Source organism: Phodopus roborovskii, unplaced genomic scaffold, assembly GCF_943737965.1.
Source record: "Phodopus roborovskii unplaced genomic scaffold, PHOROB, whole genome shotgun sequence".
NCBI classification, from domain to species: Eukaryota; Metazoa; Chordata; class Mammalia; order Rodentia; family Cricetidae; genus Phodopus; species Phodopus roborovskii.
This window is the reverse complement of record NW_026126558.1, coordinates 23,983,019-23,996,578: the sequence shown is the minus strand read 5'-3', so window position 1 is coordinate 23,996,578 and position 13,560 is coordinate 23,983,019. Positions and strand designations below refer to the sequence as shown.

The 13,560-nt window shown below is 44.7% G+C and overlaps 1 pseudogene; it reads right to left on the bottom strand.

Moving 5' to 3' along the window:
- Positions 1–2,188: 2,188 nt before the first annotated feature.
- Positions 2,189–11,295, bottom strand: LOC127234725 (liver carboxylesterase-like; annotated as a pseudogene).
- Positions 11,296–13,560: the final 2,265 nt, after the last annotated feature.

Below are 13,560 nucleotides of genomic sequence, written 5' to 3'. Positions count from 1 at the left end.
ATCTTCCCCTTTCAGAGTCTCACACTGAACTCACAGGAGGAGAAATAGGAGTCTACAGGCCACAGTCTTCAGGAAGCCAGGAAACTGATATGATGGCATTATCAGCTAGCTCAGTGGTTTCCGTCCTTCCTAATGCTGTGACCCATTAAGACAATTGTGACCACCAACCATAAATCATTGTGTTGCTGACAACCAGGGAGCTTTCATGGGACTAACCTAGGCTCTCTGCATATGTTACACTTGTGTGACTTGGTCTTCATGTGGGACACCTGGCAGTGAGAGCAGGGGAGGTCTCTGACTCTGTTGCCTCCTTTTGAGACCCATTCCTCCTGCTGGTGGAGGAAGGGGTCCCTGGTCTCACTGGAGTTTAATATACCCTGCCTGGCTGGTATCCATAGGATGCCTGCCTATATCTGAAAAGAAGGAAGAGTGAGCGGAGCAGGGATTTGTCTAGGTGGACAGTCTGGGAAGAGTTGAGGGAGGGGAAGCTTTTGCTAGAATGTAAAAACAAGAAATAAAAACCAAAACATTATTGTGCTGTTACTTCAGAATTATAATATTTTAGTTGTTATTAATTATAATGTAAATATCTGATTTGTGGGACATGGGATGTGTGACCCATGTGAAAGGAGTGTCTGACCCCTCCACTCCAAAAAGGTCAGGTTGAGAACCACTGAGCTAGCTCCTGGGCCTAAGTTTGTGCTGCTAAGGGATGCACTGTGTTTCCCAACAGGACGTAGTTGTGGGCCTCACCGGGTAGGAATTTGTATCCAACAAAGTACAGGTGGGAGCTCTGTGGGGCAGTGCAAGGTAATATCAGAGGAGACCTGCACTGGACAGGCAGAGGTGAGGAGAGCCTGTGCTTTTCAGGCTGGCAAAGCTACCTATCAGTTTTGCTTTTTTTTTCTATTGCACCCCACACCATACTAAAGGCACAGAATGGACTCTGAAGTCATTCTGAATATTAGTAATCCTCACTCCAAACCTCACCCCAAATCATGGTGATTTCCTTGTCACAAACCCAGCATGGAGGAAGGAGTGGGGATCAGGAAGCAGAAGCCTGCAGTGGAGAATCTGGATCTCTAAGCAGGTGTGTGCAGAGGATGGCACAGATGGAGAAACCACAGATGGAGGAGGCCGTGGACAGTTGTAATTTATACCTAGAGACTTGAGCCTACAAACGGCCCTCCTCCCCACCACTTTGGCCTACATATCTCCCATGGGATTTTGTATGTTGACTTTGATTTTCATTTATTTTATTTTATTTTTATTTGATTCTTAGAATTTTAATTTTCCTTTTTTATTTCTTCAATGACACATTCATCATTCAAAAGTGTGCTGTTAATTCTCCAAAAGATTTTGTGTTCTCTATAGTTTCTCTTGCTGTGGGGAGGGAGTTTTATTCCATTGCAGTAGTACATGAGAAATTATTAATTTTTATATAGTTGTCAAAACATGCTTTGTATCCTAATGTATGACCTATTTTATAGAAAGTCCCAGGAGACGCTGAATACAATGTGTATTCTATAGCTTTTGAATGAAATTTTATGTATGTAACTGTTAAGTCCATTTGTTCTATGATATCATTTTCATCACATTTTTCTGTTTATTTTTTATGGTTTCCTTAAGTGTCCATCTCCTATTTATCCCTCTTCCATTCTGTACCCATACTAGGGGCAAGCTCCTACTGATATCAACATTAGAGACATTTTTTTCCACCTGACAAACATTTTCAGGCCCTGTTGTTTCCAATTCTGGCCAGTAGGGTAGACTCTCACTGTTAGGGTTCTTGTGGATAGGTCACCAACAGGGAAGGGTGAGATCATTCTCATCCAAGACCTGATCCCTTGATTTGGGTCAGAGCAGTGGATGAGCAGGCCAAGGTCCTGAGGATACAGGACTGGTCTACTGATATAGCATACAAATAATCCACTAGTGTGTGGCCCATAGGAAGCAAGGGAAACTTTCTGATTTAGAGGAAAAATCTAAAGAACAGTACCACAATATTGTGACTAACCCACCAAGTGTCTATGCAATAAACAGTGGTGTAGAGCTCAAAGGTATCTGAGTGTGCTCTGGGTTAGAGAAGACTATGGTATAATTAAGGATATGCATGCTAAGGAGGCATACCCACATGGGATCCCTGGATGGAAACAAAACTGTAGGAGGTTGAGGAAGGGGCATGTTCTCACCTATGTCTTGCAAAGTTAGCCCAGTACTTCATCATCCTCTTGTTCATCAGCTTCTCCTCCTCAGTGAAGTTAACTGCAGAAGAAGGAGACAAGGATCAAAGTCCTAGCTATCTAATGCAGGTGCTCTACTGTAGCAACCATAGCCTGAGCCTGAACACTAGGCCTGATTTATACTCTCTTCTCTCAGCACTCAGAACCCAGCATCCATCCAAGACTCTATTTGAAATCTCCCAGGTTCAGTTCTACCCCAGTGTGCTCTCATTCCTTCCAGCATAAGCTAGACTAGGAAAGGTTCATATTCTAACCATGGTAGAGTTCTTGCTGATTTGTTTGTTTGTTATTTTGTCTTATTTTTCTGCTCCCTGATGGTGTATCCTTGATTCTGTTTTCTCCCAGAGCCTCAGTTTCCTCAACTGGACTTACAGCTCAGTAATCCCTCAGAGCCTCGTCTGTGACTCCATTCAGTTCAAGGAAAACAAGAAAGACTCATGTTTCATGCCCCAAAGGTGGGAGCCAAAAACAAAGGGAAGATGATCACCATGGTCAGCACTCATGTGAGATGTTTGATGTAGCTTGGCTTGTGCTGGAACTCATAGAAGTAGATGGGAGCATGGGAATCTGGGAGTGAGAACACATGTTGACATATTGATTTCTCACATGAAGCTTTTCTGCTTAAACTTTGGTGACAAGAAACCTTCCTCTAAAGTTACCTGGAATCAGAGTCAAGTGGTGAGCTCCAGCCTAGAACACTGGCTATGAGAAACCTTCTGTTAAACAGTGACCCTGGTATGAGCAGGTTTTTTTTTTTTAATTTTTTATTTTACATGTCAATCCCAGTTCTTCCTCCCTCCCTCCCTCTTTCCCTCCCTCCCTCCCTTTCTCCCTCTCTGCGCTCTCACATGCACCCTGACCACCCTCCCTCCCATCCCCCACCCCAATTCCACGTGGACAATGCCATCCAGGAGGGGTCATGTAAATATGTCAAGTCATTTGAAGTAGGGACTAGGACTTCTCTCCTGTCTCTGGGTTAAGGGAGTATCCCTCCATGGGGGATGTGTTTGCAAGGTCCTTTTGTGCACTGGGGAGACATCCTGGCTCCACTGTCTGAGGTCCCTTAGACTGCTCAGTCCTTCTGGCTGAGACCCATATTCAGTGGGGGCCTGAGTCAGTCCCATGCTGGATCCCCAGCTATCAGTCTGGGGGCCCGTTAGCTCCTTCTTGTTCAGGTCACCTGTCTCTATGTGTTTCTGCAACCTGGTCTTGTCCTCTCCATCTGCATCTGGGTTCTAATTTGACTCAGTGTTTAGGTTTGGGCGTTTGCTTCTGTTTCCAACAGGCATTAGTTGAGGGCTCCATGGATAAGTTAGTTGTTGATCTCACTATCTGGGAAGGGCATTTATGGTAGCCTTTCCACAGTTGCTCCAATTGTTAGTTGGTGGCAGTCTTGTAGGTCTCTAGACCTTTCTTTAGGTTCAGTTTTCTCTTCAAACCAATAATGGCTCCCTCTTTTATGTTGTCTCTCTTTCTCTCTCTCTCTCACTCTCTCTCTTGTCTTCTATTCTTACCCTGACTCAATCTCCCTAGTTGCATAAGCTTTCTTCTCCTCCCCTTCTCTTTCTCCTGTTTCTCTCTCCATTCACTGCCCCCCCACTTCCCATGTGCTCTGGGGGCATGCCTGATCTCCTCATATGAGCAGTTTTGAGAAGTTGTGGGGTTTAACTCACATGTTTCCCATGAATCTGGATCACACAGCACTCTTTTACATTAGACATAATTATTTACTGAGGTAAATGGCTTAAGATGTCTTGTATCAGAAAACTGATGATAACATGGATCAAGCCTGGGCACTACACAGCTCATCTGGGATCAACAATGCTTAGCTCCCCCAGCCCTTTGTCTTGTTACAGATGTACTCACGCTGAAAATGTGCTACTTGGAGTGCAGGGATCACAAACGTGAAGTCCCCCATCAACTCTCCGAACTGTGCTTGGAGGGTCTGGGGGTCCTCAACGTCCCCCATGTACTCTTCCATTAGCAGGTCACTACACTCAGGAGGCAGCATCTACACCAGGAGGAATCAGGAAAAATTATGTTAGACAAGCTCTTGGATCAGTAGGCAGCAGTCTCTGAGTATCTGAGTAAGGAATATGGCAGGAATGAGACTGGGTATAGTGGATGGAAATGTGCAAGCTTTGGACAAGTTCACACAGAAACAAACACATACACTAGGTTTATTTCTGAATGGCACCTAAGGAGAATATATAGGAACCCTCTTTATCAGGACAGGAGCCAAGGTCTCTTACCATTTGTGCTGCTGTTTTCTTTAGAACAGCTGGCAGGGTCTCTCTGGTTATGTTCTTAATGACATGATGAAGGCCCTTCATCTGGGGGACAGAGGAGAGTTTTAAGTATAGTATGGGTTGGATCTATATCAAATTATTTCTGAGTTCTCACCAACAGCAATTTGAGTTTAGGTGCTTAGAAATAGGTCTCACTAAGGGAGATTCTCCAGCCACACTCATCACTGTCTATGCCAATGATGCTGAGGACAGGGTGAAAAATCCACAGAGGCCAACAGCTCTCGAGGATGCCTAGGTAGGAACGTCCCATCCACCATGGCAGGGATCATAGTGAAGACTTTGTAGAGAGCTGCGAAGTGCCGTGCCTTAAAGATGGCACTGGTTTCTGCCTTCCACCTTCCCGATGGTGGTAAACAAATCCTTATTTGGCTAAGCCTGTTCAGCTTGCTTGCTTCCATATAAGAGCGACCTATCTGCAGGGTCCACATGGCTCACTAGGGTTGGTCAGCGCAAGGGGATTTAAGCCTGTGCGGGCATTTCCCCAGGGTTGCCAAAAGAAGATTATTCAAGGATCCTGATTAAACTGCTAGAAGAAGATCTCCCCTAAGTTGCGTTTTCCTTGCTGGTGGAGGTTGGGCGCGACAAGACCTATGGTACTGAAGATCAATCATAATATTCTGATGCCCACTGAATACCTACACTATTTCTTCATTTCCTATCTTATCTCAGGATGCAATGTTCATTTCAGAAGAAACTGGATATGAACATTAGCCTATCTTGTTCTTTTTGGTGTACTAAAAGGACACCAAACCATGGGTATCAGCTAACTGGTTTGAACAGTAAGTACTGGCAATCCCACATTCTGGTGACCAGATCCTCCAAAGTACACAATTCTCCCAACCTGGTTGATAGCCAGAATCTGTGCTTCAGTCTTCTTTCGTAGGCAGTGTACCAGGGTCTCTGAGTCCTTGGCCTCACATTTTGATAGGTTGGTCACTGTCTGTAAATGGAACAGGTAATGGTTGGCTCATCCCTACCATCAGGGAGCAGAATTTCCTTGATTTCAAGTAGATGCCTTTAACCCCAAATACCACATCCTACTGTTTGTTGTGCATGAAAGGTCTTAAGTGGAGGTGACAAATGGGGCATGGACTGTTTTGCCTGCATATTTGTTTTGTTGTTATTGTTGTTGTTTTTCTTTCTGTGTGTGTGGTGTTTGTAGGCACACAATGGGAATGGTGAAGGTCAGAGAAGACCCTTGGTATTACATGTTACCTTACCTGCTATTTGCATATTTCTGCACCAGTTTAGCTGGACTATGACATTCCAGGGATTCATTTGTCTCTGCTTCCCATCTTTCCATAGGAGCACTGGGTTAACTGTGTTACCACATCTAGAATTATGTGGGCTCTGGGGATTTGCTGTGGGACCTCATACTTGCACAGCAAGAATTTTTACCATCTGATCCTTTCTACCAATCCATGTGTCCTGATTAGCCTTTTTTTTTGATCAGCTTGACACAACCCCTGCTAATATTTAAAGAGGACATTTAAAATGCCTTATCAGATTGGCCTGTAGGCAAATCCAGGAAGTTTCTTAATAAATGAGTGATGCAGGAGGGCCCATATTACTGTAGACAGTGCCACCATGGGCAGGAGTCCTGGGCTATATAAGAAAGCAAACTGAGGAAGCCAATGGTGACAAGTCAGTCAGCAGTGTTGCTCCTGGCCCCTGCTTCAGCACTGGCCTCCAGATATTTGGCTGAATGCCCAATTTGACTTCCCTTCATGATGGATTATGAACTGGAAGCTGCTGGGCATAGCTTTGTTTTCATATAATACACTCAGCATACATAAAGCAAAAGGGGGGGGATTCTAAATTTTATACCTCTCAGAAATCACTGGGAAAAAACCTATTTCCCATGATCCTTGTTTTCCCCACTTAACAGAATAACAGAGAACCACAGGCAAGGACTGAAGCATCAAAGTAGGCGCTGGTGCTGTGAAGGCACTCACTGTGTAGACCACCTCGGACTTCTCAGAGATAAGGTCAGGCAGCAGGGCCACTCCACTCTGCATAATGGCTCCATGGAAGAGTCCTTTGGACATGGGGGACACACTTGTGCCTCCTGCTGACCCACCAAAAATATTGACCCAGCCAAGTTTGCCTCCAAAGTAGGTGATATTCTGTTGGACCCAGTGTAGGGCAACCACTTGGTCCAGGTAACCCCAGTTGCCTCTGACATACTCGTCTCCAGTGTTGTGAAGTAATCACAGGGCCGTCCATATTCTACTTAGACACCATTGTCCATATGAGTCCCAGTATTTCCTGAAATAGCCAAGGATACCCAAACAATACTGGATAGAGACAATAACTATTTCCTCAGTAGCTGCCAGTATGGATCTATCATTCATGGAAACCATTCCCATTACCAGAGAACCACCATGGATCCACACCATCACCTGGAGATATCCACACAGATGCCAGGAGGTTGACACAAAGTCCAAGCTCAACTGCTAGATTATCAACTGCTTTTTCCTGTGTGCAGGTCGACTTACACACAGATCTCAGGATCTCAGGACACAGTCCACAGATAGGGTACTCTAGGCCTATCAACACATATTCATTCCACTTTTTTTCTTTTATTATTATTATTTCTTATTTTACTTATTGATCCCAGTTCCCTCTCCATCCCATCCTCCCATACCCCTGAACCCCTTGCCCACCCTCTCCATAGGAAGGGTGATGCCTTCCAGGAGGGATCATCAAAATCTCTCAAGTCCTTTGGAGTAGGGTCTAGGCCCTCCCCCATGTCTCTCGGTCAACAGAGTATCCCTCTATGGGGAATGTGTCCTTTCATGCACCAGGAATACATCCTGGTTCCACTGTCAGAAGTCCCTTAGATTGCCCAGGCCTTCTAATTGAGACCCATGTTCAGGGGGTCTGAGTTGGTCCAATGCTTGTTTCTCAGCTATCAGTCTGGGGGTCCATGAGCTCCTCTTTCATTTCCACTTTTCAACAGGAAGCCTCATGGATTAATGGCTCTAGATTAAAGTAATCTGATCATCAGTCTCAAACACATCAAAGTGTAGAAAATAGGATTGTCTCCATGAGTGTCTTTTTTTTTCTTTCTGATCACTAATCAGAAGGGACATCAGATACCATTGGTACAGCAGATAACCTGCAACTAGACATTTTCATGATGTCAATATGCAGCCCTTGAGCACTCTCCATAGTGGTTCTGACAGGTTCAAGTTGGTAGAATTCCTGGTTTAACCAAAGACCTAGAGCCTCTTACCTCTACAGCCCCATGGCTCTGAGTCATACACCCTGGTTTAAGCAGTTCACCAAGGCTGAGATTACTTGTTTTTTTTTTTTTTTGCTTTTGTATAATTATCAATCCCTTTTTATTTACTTTACATATCAACTATAGTTTCCCCTCTATCCTCTCCTCCTGTTTCGTCCTTCACACCTCTCTTTTATCCCACCCCTCATCCACTCCTCCTCTGTCTCCACTCACATGGGGTATGGCATCCATTGGGAATGGGCAAACCAAGCTCCTCCACCCTGCATCAAGGCTGAACAAGGTATCCCACCATAAGGAATCTATTCCAAAGAACCAGCTAAAGCACCAGGGACAGGTCCTAGTCCCAATGCTAGGTGCCCCACAAAAGGCTAAACTACACTGCTGTCACTCAGGTGTAGAGGGCTCAGGCCAGACCCATGTCAGCTCCCTAGTTACCCATCTAAAATCTGTGAGTTCCCACAAGCTCAGGCCAGCTGTCTCTCTGTTTTCCCATCATGATTTTGACCACCCACACTTGTTCATGTAATTCCTCAGCTGTGGATCTCTAAATCTACTTCCATGAGATGATCTTCTGGAACCAGATAATAAAGGTCTCAACTACAGAAAAACTCATAATTTCTTTGTCTCTTCCAATCTTCCAGAGAAAGAAATATCCTCTTCTTCAGCTGATCACAGCCTGACACTCACAGGTAAGTTAGAACTTTTGTGGGCATGAGCTAGTGTGTAGATGTTGAGATACAAGCAGTCCTCAGACATAGAAGTAGGAGGCACCATCAGATTCATCTTCTTTGAAATTTCTGACTTCATCATATCAGTCTGAAGACACCTGGAAAAAACGAAAGACAGTTAGTCCAAGATAAGTGATGATCAAACCTAAATCTTAGTTTGCATTTTCTCTCAGCCACCTTCAGCTACTACTCTCCATGATGCACTGGCAACATATGTAAAAATGTGAATGGAGCAAGATTTTAGGGAAGACTCTGGTTGGATAGTAATACCCTGAGAGCTAGTATGACTGTCTTCCTGTACTGATGTTCATCACTTCTGCACTATTTAAATCTTGGTGTGGTGGTTAGTTTTGGCTGTTGATTGACACACTGTGGAATCACCTGGGAAATGAATTTTAATGAGTGTATTTCTAGATCAGTGGTTTTCAACCTTCCTATTGCTGTGGCACTTTAATACAGTTCCTCATGTTGTGGTGACTCCTAACCATGAAGTTATATTGTTGCTACTTCATAACTATAATTTTTCTAGTGTAATCAATAGTACTGCAAACATCTGTTATGCAAGATATCTGATATGTTACCCCTGGGGAGTTGTGACCCAGAGGTTGAGCACCACTGGCCTGGATCCTGTTGGTCTGTTAGTGCCTGTGACAAATTATCTTGATAATCATTGAGACAGGAGTACCTGCCTGTTGCATGAAGCACCATTCCCTGGGGAGGCGCTTCTGAATTATATATGAATGGAGAAAGTAAGTGAACCATTAGTAGGCATGTGTGTGTCTGTAGTGATTATAAGTAAAGCCCTTATATCCAGGTTTAAGCAAAATGTATAGTAAAGCCTTTGTGTCTGACTTTGAGAGAAATGTTTCAGCAAAGCCCTTTGCTATGTTTGGGCTAACAGGTAGAGGCTGAGAAATAGTTTTGAGACTGTTTAAACCTTGAAGAAATGTTGTTTCTCTGGAGTCTGCACTTGGTGCTACATGAGAGCTGCACCAACCTTGGTCCTAAGACTGTCCTGGCAGACCTGGAGTTCTTCATTTGATTATGGGTTGCAATACTCAAAAGGGCCTTGTGTAGTTTTGTATGTATTGGTTGCTCTTATGGGCAGCAAGAGCAAGATGATTTTGGTAGTTGGAACCTTTCCTGGCCCCAATAACTTTGTGTATGTTTGAATAAAATAACTAGAGTGAGGAAGCTGAGTGGTAGTCTTTTCCAAAAAGGCTGTACCTCTCAGCTCCTTCAGAAAATGAAAGCTTAACCTTCTGGTGAGCTTCTCTCTCTACTGTGGAACCTATAAGACTACATCAAACAATGTGTGGCCTTCAAGCTCTATTCCTGATTATGGATGTGATGTGATCAGCTCCTTGAGTTTCTGCCTCATGGTTTTCTGTCTATAGTTGATTATAAAATGAAATTGCCACCCATTCTAAAATCTTTCTTCACTATGTTGCTTTTATTAGTGTACTTTATCACAGCAACAGAAAACAAGCTAAGACATCGAGATATCGGGGTGGTGGGCCCACATAAGAACTATAGGAATGAATGGACAATACCATAGGGTAGTGACATATTCTTCATCTCAGTTCTAGACTTTCAAATTACCTCTTTCTTCCACATCGTCTCTTCATAATGAAAGCATGTGTAGCTGTTCCTTAATCAGTGGCACCTGGACAATGGATGGTCACAGCGACTGGACTGTAAAGAATGGACTCATTCTCTGCTTCTCACTGCAGTACCTGGAGCTAAATCCCTACAGGTGTCAAGCTCTCATCTAGGAGCCTGGTGCAGTTCTTCTCTAATCCTTAGCACAGTCATTGAGAAATGCTCTAGAGATTGTCCTTAGCACAGACAGAAAGCCGCTATAGAGCTGAGATGGAGAGAACACTGCAGTGTGGCCTAGAGATCAGGCTTGAGGTGCCCTGGGTAGCAGAACTTACATGGCTGGATAGGAGGTCCTGTCTCTCACACCACTCCATGGCTCAGGGGGCTCAGGTAGTGCAAATAGCAGTGGTCTTACAGGTGGCTTGGCGAAGGGAATTCCCAGGAAGGTATGGACATCAACATTACTGCCTTTCACATGGACAAGGCTTTCTCTAATCTGTCCTGTGTGTGTTCCTGATGGGGCTGACTGAGTCCTGGCCTGTAAGTGGGGAGATGCCATCAGCTGTCATAACTCTTAGGAATTCCTACCTCATTGTCACCATGGTACATAGGGAAAGTAACCAGGGTCCTCTCAGTACAGCTCTGGGATGTGGAGATATGGCCTTCTGCATTGCCTACAGCCAGAATCTTTGTCCATTGGCCCTGTTGAGAATTGACAGGGCACTTCTCTAGTCTACAAGGAGACAGGCTCATAACTACTTGACATTATGAAGAAATTATTATCATTGTCCAAGGTTAGTAGGAGCTCTAGGCACAGCCACACACTGAGGAAGGACATGTCTCTCCTGTTCTTCTGTCCCTGCTGGCTCCTCAGTACATAGCAACCTTACACATCTCTAACTCCCCCTGTGCCACATGGCCCATCCTGTGGGCTTTGGAGGGGGCATTAGAAGGTGCAGTTACTAACTCTCATCTGTCATCTCTACCAGCTCCTCTATTCCTGGTGCCTTCCCTCCCACCAGCTCAGCCTCTGACAGCAGAACTGGGCAGTTATGACCTGGTCTGTTCTGCTCACTTAGTCTCACCATGCACATGGAGGAGGAGAAGCAGGAGCCCACAGGACACAGCATACAGCCAGCCATGAAGTCCATCGAGTGTCATGGTTGAATCCCAGGCCTGAGTCTGTGCTGCTACAAGATGACAGTCTCACAATAACAGGAAACAGAACAGGTAGGCCTTGCCCAGGCAGAAATTTGTAGCTTTTAGGGTGTAGGTGTGGAAATTTGGTTGAGTTCAGCAAAGTTCCTATTGTTAGAGAACTGATAAGGTAAAAGCCACAGAGAGCTAATAGTCAGCAGGCAGGGCAAAGCCATCTCTGTGATTTCTGCCCCTTCTCTGGTCTCTTGGATAGACCCAGTATGGCACCTAAAGTCCTTCTGGAGTGCCAGGATCCCTGTCCTTGAACATGGAGTCACCATAGTGCAAGGACAAGGACTCTGGCTGTGATTTTCCTCCTTACGATTCCTCTGTGCTGTCCAGACTCAGGGAGTATTGAGTCCCCCCTCAGGGTTCCTTGTTCTTAAGGGTATAAGAAGGGCCCCTCCCTGTTAGGTTATGCTGGGTTCTCTGAAAGGCACTGAAATTCTGGCTTCCCTGCCTGTGTGTGAAATACTTAGGCCTTAGTTTAATTATCCTCCACCTTCCTAATGCCATGGCCCTTTAATACAGTTCCTTATGTTGTGGTAACCACCAAAGATAAAACTTTTTGTTACTACTTCATAACTATAATTGTGCTACTGTTGTGAATCAGAATGTAAATATCTATGCAGGATATCTGTTATACTACCCCTTCAAAAAATGTTCTTCAACCCCAAAAGTGGCCATGACCACACAGGTTGAGAGCCACTGCCCTAATGGAAATCCCAGGCCTCACCTCTCCTGCACTCAAAGGAAGGTCTTTTCTGTCTGCCCAGCTCCTGAGCCCAGCAGAAACTCCTCCTCAACTCTCTGTTTCCTGTGTTGATGGCACAGGTTTGTCTTATGTAGGGCAATTGAGAGCATCAGGATCTAGAAAATAAGGGAATGAGCCCTTTAATGACATTGAGAAAATAATTTAGAGGATCACAGAGGCTATTTATCACCCTTGTATAGTACAGCATAATATAAGAGAAAAAAATTAATAGCAGGCTACAAAAAGTTTAGAGAAAAAAATCAAAAACAAAGTCACAATATAAATTAATAATGTGGGAGATGAAGGAGAATTACTGTTTCCCAGATACAAAAAATTTACAGGTATCTGTGAAAGTTAGAAATCTCCTTCTATACATGGACAGGTACTCAGGGAAACAGGGATAGGATGCCCTGAAATTTCTGAAACTTCTGATGCTTCCATCCCACTTCCAGGACACATCTCACGGTCAAACATATTCACAGATGTCCTGCGTATGAAACATGAACCTCATAGTGTCTCCAGGCCCTGGGGGATGAGGAGAAATTTAAACATGCTCCAACACACACACACACACACACACACACACACACACACACACACACACACACCATCATCTGTGCCAGCACTGACATGAGGGCTGCTGAGGGAAGCAGAGCTGTGTCCTGCACACAAAGTGCCAGCCTGCTGTGGTGGGGACCAGGAAATAAGGAGATGACACAAAGTCACCCAAGGACCTAAGAAACCTACATCCTCTATGTCTGGATGAAGGTGTTTGGACACCATGTGATTGCTATCTCTTCTTTACCTCAGAAAATGCCTGCTTTGGGTGCTGTTCAGTCTTAAGCTGTCCTGATTCTCTCTGCCTGGGAGTGCAGGGAAGTGACCAGTGAGAGCATCCTTCTGCTCTATGTGCCATCCCTACCAGCTCCCCACTCTCTGGCAGCTCCCCTCTCACACTACCATATTCTGACATTGTAGAATTTGGCAGACCTGATGAGCTGCATCAAGAAAAGTTAAAAGTCCCAAATGGGACCAGCGAATCTTCTGTTGCAGCCCTCCTCCATCCAACCCACATGAATCCGCATCTTTGGTGCCACCTTGGTGGATGAGGCCAGGGCAGCAACCACTCACAGTGACTTTTCAACATCTTTCTGAGTCTATGTGCTCATGCTGCCCCTGTGGCTTGCTGCCTAGAAACAATGGTCTACCAGACAGCATCTTTGTTCAAGTATCTCACCAAGAGCACATGGCTGTGATGACTGACAGTTATTTCAATAGTCAGAGCCTATGGAAATGGTCCTTCTTAGAGCCTGCCTGTACCCTCAAAGCTTTATCTTCAAAGAAAACCTCTCCATAAAACTCTGTGTAATGGAACAAAATGTCCTTCTGGCTGGAAGCTAAAAAGCCACACTCCAGAACAGGAGTCATTGGTGAAAATCAAATTAGGTGAACATATTTCTTCCCTTTCTGCCTTTTGTTT